This window comes from Alligator sinensis, unplaced genomic scaffold, assembly GCF_000455745.1.
Source record: "Alligator sinensis unplaced genomic scaffold, ASM45574v1 scaffold375_1, whole genome shotgun sequence".
NCBI lineage: Eukaryota > Metazoa > Chordata > Crocodylia > Alligatoridae > Alligator > Alligator sinensis.
The window spans coordinates 677,990-685,309 of NW_005841928.1; the positions used below are offsets into that span (position 1 = coordinate 677,990).

Sequence of the window (7,320 nt, forward strand, 5' to 3'; positions counted from 1 at the left end):
AAACATCATTTCACTTTAGAATAAACCTGAAAACAATTTTGAAGGTCACTTGCTCAGAGTTAAGTCTTACAAGGAAAGAATAAACGGTGCCAATGAATTTATCTGGATAAACAAAAAAATAAAACACACACCTGGGCCCTATAATCTTAAAAATACAAGTGGATGGGAGAGTGGCTTATGGGGTACCCTGACCACACTGTTCATCTTATACTCAATATAGTCAATTGAAATAACAGGGAGTTTTCACTTCAATTCCTTTCAAGTATTATCTATTTTAATATATTAACAACTGTTTTGCTGGGTTAATCTAAAGAATTATCTTTTAAAAACAGCCTGCTTTTTTGAATATGACAAAACAAAACCCCCATTTTTCTTCTTTCCCAATGACAAACACATTCAAGAATCTAGCATACTGCATAGTTCTGGAAAAGTGCTCTCACAGTCCCTTTGAGAGGGACACAACAAGCCAGGGAAGGCACCTTGCACCTGAGACGCAGCACATGCAAACTAAACATGCATTAAGTCTGGCTTGCTCTAAAATTCATACTATGAAGTGCGTTTGTGCCTGAAAACTTGCAATTAAAGATTTTTTTTTGCAAAAATCTTTTTGGTCTAATAAAAGGTATCATCTCTACTGCAAGTCCTGATTACTGGGTCCAGAAGAATTTAGGCAAGTATTTGCACAGACTAAACATACAAATGATTTTCAAAGGATTATCATGATATTCTATACTTTTCTTTTTTTTTTAAAAAAAAATCAAGTAATTGTCATCAGATTAAGATCATGCTGTATCTGACGCATTAAAATCAGTTTGAGGCAATAATCGTAGCCATTAATGTTCTATAATGCCTCCTACTGAAGTTGTGTAGTAAATATAATATTCCTACAGCAGTGGAAAATAAAAGGAAAGAAACACACATGTCCACAAACATTCATGCAACTGGTGCAATGCTTGTGCTGACTTAAACACTCTAGTACATGATTCTCAACCAGGATACCCAGGCACACTGAAGTGCTGTCAGATACTTTGGAGGATGCTGCTAGGTGTGAGGAGATGCACAGATGCACTAAGCAGATAAGCCAGGCTCAGGCTTGTCCTTGCTTAAACGATCCCTGACCCCTACTGCCCAGCCCCTGTAGGCACTGTAATATATAAAATTAGTTTTTTAATTTGGCTGCTACTCAATTCACAAAACTTACAGAGAGATGCCTTGAGTCTAAAAGGGTTGAGAACCACTTCTCTTGTAACAGGCGTGAGGAAGTATTACAAGCATTATTGTCACTAAGGAGCTGCAGCAGACACCCTGCAGAATCGCACAACAGTGAATCCTTTCATTCCTCGAGCTGAATGCCCTGTGCACGTGGGAACCATAAAGTTTTTTTGTGATATCTGCTTTGCCACATGAAATTTCAACCGAGTACAATATACAGCATATTTACAGGGGTCTACTGGGCTGATGTAGGGTCTATAGGTGTAAGTGTAAAGACTCACTGCCAGGACAGCATAATCCAGTATGCAAAAAGAAGAGAATAAGCCCAGTTCAGCAGTCAGCCTGCCATTAAGGGCAAAATATCTGTGAAAAGTATGTGCAAGTGCTGCCCACTCCCCAATTTACAAATTCCAGGTTATCTGGAGAGTGCCATTTGTCTTTTCACTCTTTCCTTTCACACAGTATCTTTACTGGGTTTTAGTATGTGCTACAGTCCCTGCCCACTAACAGAAGGGCAACTACAGGAATCTGATGAAGTAAACTGCTGCTTACAAAAGCTTATGCATTTCTCATTTAGTTAATCCAGTTGTTTTCAACACACACCTTGGAAAATGCCAGTGTTTGGATTAACACTTGTTTTTAGACTACAAAAAAAATAAGCAATTTTTCTGATGTAGACTCAGAAAGACTATAACAGATCAGAATATTTTTAACATTGTGGATTCTTATTTGAAATCTCTGGCCGCATCTAGATGAATGCAGAACTTTGGTTCCCTGGGGACAACCAGCAATGGGACATTTTGTGCCACTGCTAATCATCTCCAGGGAACCCCCATGCCATAAATCCTCTGGTGTGAGGCAGGTTACCTCAGGTGGGGTAGAGAAGGCTGGGCCAGCAACTGTGCTGGCCCCAGTAGCCTTATCTGGGGTCTTGGGAGCCAGGGAAGCTGCAGCCACTTCGCTCCTGCAGCTTGGAGCCTGGCCTGCAGCTGGAGTGTGGCTCTGACTGGCCACGCTCTGATTTTGGGCAGCACGCACTGCCTGCATATGCACTGCCATTTTTTTTCTGCATTTTTTTTTTTTTTTTGACCCCTGAATCTCTAGGGGTCAACCCCGCTCCCCTGCCCTGTGCTGCAAGTTAGCAGCACGGGAAACATCTGTGTGTGGTGCCGCAGATGAGTCTGTGGTGCTACATACCACATGACTGCACTCATTTGGATGTGGCCTTTGGGTTTATCTTGTGAATCGCATGTAGGTGTTTACATACTAACATTCCTAATATTACACGGACCACTAAGAAGGATCTCGATGCACCCTGGCTGCAAATAAAAATAGGTGAAAACAATGAGACACCTGGAGCCTTGGAATACTAGTTATTCTAGTCTGGACTTCAAATGCTCCATAACCAAGCAATTAAATCACCCTAAAAAGAACTAGAAGCTGCTGTTGGAACATCCCTTGAGAGAAGGCGCTAGAGCTCTTAATAATAGACAAGGTCTGCCTTAACAATGGCCGTCTTACCAATCGGAACAAAAAGGCAGGATTGTTATAACAGAATAAGTGTACTGAGTCCCTGAAAGTACAGACCAAAACCCAAAAGGAGCTTTTGGAACACTGGATGACAACCAAGAGAGAAATTAGCACACAATCTTGTGAGATTTTACACCTATACACCTCTTGAACTCTGCATTTTTAAACCAACCATTCTGCTTAAGTCTATGATCCTTGCTTTAGCTGGTTTAATTTGAAGGATAAAAAAGTAATCTAAATGTTCACAGCTTTGTTGGAACTCTTGTGGAGCGTGCAGTTCCTACTGATGCGGCTTGAAAGGGCCAGTACTAAGTTATGGGACCTCAACCTTTAGAGCAAAGAGTCTGGTATTTTAATAAATGATGCTAACTAAGTGTTCTGTATACCAAGAACATGTTCAGAAGCCCAAATTTTGAGACAGACTGGATTGCATTCAGACCCAGCCAACCTAGGAACATGAGAGACCTTAGGCTATTACCACATCCTGGGAAGATGCAAGACCAAAAGGGGGAACTCAGCAAAGTTCACATAAGAAGATCTCTCCTTACTCATGTTTTAGCACCTAGATTTTGAGACCAGAAAAGAAATCTAGAGCTTGGTTGACAGCAAGAGAAATTGAAAATGTCCATATAGCTTCACAAAAGTTATTTTCTCTTCACTATAAGCACTGTCTATGTGCATCCAATCTAATCTGGAAGAACCATTTCTACAGGTGAAAAGTTAATTTTTATAACTCTGTCCTTGGTGTTTCTACTGAAGCTCTGCTACCAGTCTTCTGCAAAGATCTGACCAACAGAAAGTGATACAGGACTGACTGTTGTCAAATGGAGAAGACTTTTCAGTTTGGACCTGAAAAACTATATGCAATCTTTTACTTGCAATCACTGATCCTCTATGGTATAAATTCTGGTTTTACTCCTGGAAAGTTTCAAAAGCACCTTCTGCCAATAAATGTATAGCACATATTCACTATTTGATATTACAATTTAATAGAAATGATAAAGAAAATACAACCTAAATTGGGCCTTTCTTCTTTTCTGCAATTACCACTAGAGTAAAATATACTACTACCCTGCTAAAGTTACCCTTTCAACATTTATCTGTTAACCAGAGAGTACATTTAAGATTACCTTCTTGAGATCCTTAATATAATATTCTATTGCATGCGTGACTAAGTTAATTATTAAATGCACTAATTTGCAAACAAAGATTTTGGTCCTTCAAACACTTATTAAATACTTACTAACTGCTAACATATAAAAACGTGTTTAAGTTTTTGCAAGACTTGAACCTTAGTCCAAGCATCTCTCAAAACATTTATCAGGCTAGCCAAATCTTCTAGAGATGTGTGTCAAAACAAAGAACTATAAAATATTTTGTAGTTTTGGCCTTCTATTTTTAATCTTTTTCAGAACAAACCTTATGTTATAGTCCCATACAAGGAAAAATATTTAATCGTTACTACCCATCTCATCTGATCCAGATTTGGGGTTAAAAGATACAGTTCTACTAGAAATAGAGTGAAACATGATTGTGCTTGGGTGCCTATATAGACCATGGGGTTTATCCTCATTAAATTAAATAGGTTTATCAAATTTAAAACTTGTTTATTTTGGAGTGTTGCACCAGTGTTTGCATGCACTTTGTTTTCAAAATAATTAAGCCTGGCCCCTGGCCACAGCCAAAGGAAAGCAAGATGGTCCACAGATTCATAGATGTTAGGGTCGGAAGGGACCTCAATAGATCATCGAGTCCGACCCCCTGCATAAGCAGGAAAGAGCATAAGCAGGAAAGAGGGCTGGGTCTAGGTGACCCCACCTAGATACTCATCTAACCTCCTCTTGAAGACCCCCAGGGTAGGGGAGAGCACCACCTCCCTTGGGAGCCCGTTCCAGACCTTGGCCACTCGAACTGTGAAGAAGTTCTTCCTAATGTCCAATCTAAATCTGCTCTCTGCTAGCTTGTGGCCATTATTTCTTGTAACCCCCGGGGGCGCCTTGGTGAATAAATACTCACCAATTCCCTTCTGTGCCCCCGTGATGAACTTATAGGCAGCCACAAGGTCACCTCTCAACCTTCTCTTGCGGAGGCTGAATAGATCCAGTGCTGCCTCCTTCTCCCCCACAGCCTGGGGCCCCCCAATCCATGCTCTGCCACACAGCTGTGGGAGTACAGAGCTAGCACATGCCACAAGAAAAAACACAAAGCAGGAACAATTTGAAAGTGGAAGCAATTCAAAGGGGTGAACTACAAAAAAGGTCACAGCGCTATCCGGTGGACAAAGAGGCTCATTACATGTCTTTGAGTGCCTTTGTGTTTGCACACAATGAATCCACAATGAAGGCCCTTTTAATCTATACAAATGGAGTCTTGTCTTTTTTTTTTTTTTTTTTTTTTACTTTATGATCACTTTGTTACTAATCACCCACTGCTGCCATTACCACCGTCTTCAAAACAAAAGATATCCTCACAAGTGCAAAGGAACCCCATAATTCTTAAGTATACAATTCTGACAGTATTCCAAAGGCTCTGACTTCAGTACATGAGACCAGAAAGAGCATTTGCTTCAACTGAGAAGCCAGCTGCTACAAATATAGGCAGAAAAATTAAAATGCACTAGATGGCACTAGTGGAGACAGAACTGACACTGAACACATAACTGAGTAAAGCACAGAAGGCACTATTAGTATAAGAATATAAAGAGGGAAAGTTTATTCAGACAGAATGATGCGGGGCAGGGAGAGGGGAAGAAAATGGGAGGGAATTGATTTAATCTCAATGATAAAATTTTAAACAATACAGATAAATGCTAGGATTTGCACTTGAAGCTAAGAATTCTCAATGTACTATTATAACTGAATATTCAATGTTATAAATATCAAGATAGTAACAGATATAGTTTCTCCCTGTAATTAATGCTTCTTAAACATATATTTTATATTTAACTGGGTACTGTTAAGTACAATCCTTTATAATATATATTGTGGCAAAAATTAAACATTTGCAAAAATAAAACATTAATTAAAAATTTAAACACTGAATTAAGCTACTTATTGCTTGATTTTAAAGAAAACCAGTGAATTGCACATAAATATCTGCATGTACCTATACTATATGGTGTGTCATAAATGTACTTTTATTGCTTAGTAAATAAATATGTGGTTATAGTAAAGCTTTAAAGTTTAAGCAGCAGCTTTTATTTCAGTCGACAGTACTACCAGAATAGATTACCCAAATGTATTTTTCAAATGTTTAAGCTCTTGAATCTCCAAGTCCAATTTTAAAAATAAATCTAGGATACTCTTCATGACTACTAAATTCCCAGCATGTCTAAAATCTTAAGCTAAAGCGTTATTGAGTTGCTTAAAACTTCTGTTATCTGTGTGAAAGTCCTCAACCTCAAAAACTCATGTAGCTGATGGAATCTAACCTCAACTTCCAAAATTCTAATGTTTGGCTTCGCAAAAATTTAAAAAATATCCATCTGAAAATCTATTTTTAGAAAGCTGTAAACACTGCAAATTGGCTCTGTAAATACTTTCTAAAATACTACTACAGCGTCTCCATGGTGAAGTTACACATCATATTTTCAGTGTCTATTTTACAAAAGTATTTTTATAAGAAACAATGACTGCCTGTGTGGCTTTAGATATTACAAATTGCTTTAAACAACAGGAAAGGGATTATTAGCTTTCTACTATTAGAGGCTTAGTTCCAGTTATGTGGTCAACAGATACCCATAAAATACAATATATTTTTTCGTAACTATTACGCATTCACAGTACAGTAGACTGCAGTTAAATACATGGATTTGAACTGTTTAACGGTGAGAGTTGGGGCTACTCCCAATTGGTAGAACCACCAGTGACACTTCACCCCTTACGAAAAATCACTTCTGTTAAATGCAGTATTTAATTGAAAGATATTTATAAAATATTTAATATTTATATTTCCTTTTTAAGTAGTTAAAGTTAACATCTTTGAGTCATAGCACACAAGTTGACAATAGTATTTTAAATGAAGTATGGATGGAAAGTTTAAAAGTCTCTTCATTCCCCCAGCTTGCCTTGAACACTGGCGTCTGACTACAGGCATCTGAAAGCTGGTTCACCACAGGTTAGGTTGCGGAAAAACAAACTATTTCAGCACTTACTGTTAGTTTTTTATATTATTTGTACATAATATGAAATGATCAGAGACTAAGGTGGCCACTTGACAGGTAAAGTTCTTCTTTTAGAGTCTTATCATATTAAATATACCAGTTATCAAATAATTTGTCCAAGTTCAAATATTCAAAGTAAAAGAAAGGAAACAAGTTTTTACTTCCTTAAAGGTTTGTCTTTCACTGAACCCTCTACTTGCTGCAATACCAAAACACAATACTCCATGTCAAACTGAGCTCACATTTCAGAGACTATGACAGATGCACTAGACAATTAATTCAGTCTCATCTGGAGATTACAGCCTCATATTTAAATGTATGGTATTGTATACTGTTGTGATACCTTAAAGCAGGGGTTTTCAATCTTTTTTAGTCTAAGTACCCCTGGCAGCTGGATGCCGAGTTGGGGGGGGGGG

The 7,320-nt window shown here is 38.2% G+C and overlaps 1 protein-coding gene across 14 annotated transcripts in view; it reads right to left on the reverse strand.

Annotated features, from left to right (window-relative positions):
* USP15 (ubiquitin specific peptidase 15) overlaps nucleotides 1–7,320 on the reverse strand; it is a 103,129-nt gene that overhangs the window by 33,176 nt on the left and 62,633 nt on the right. The gene's annotated exons all lie outside the window — the stretch shown is intronic.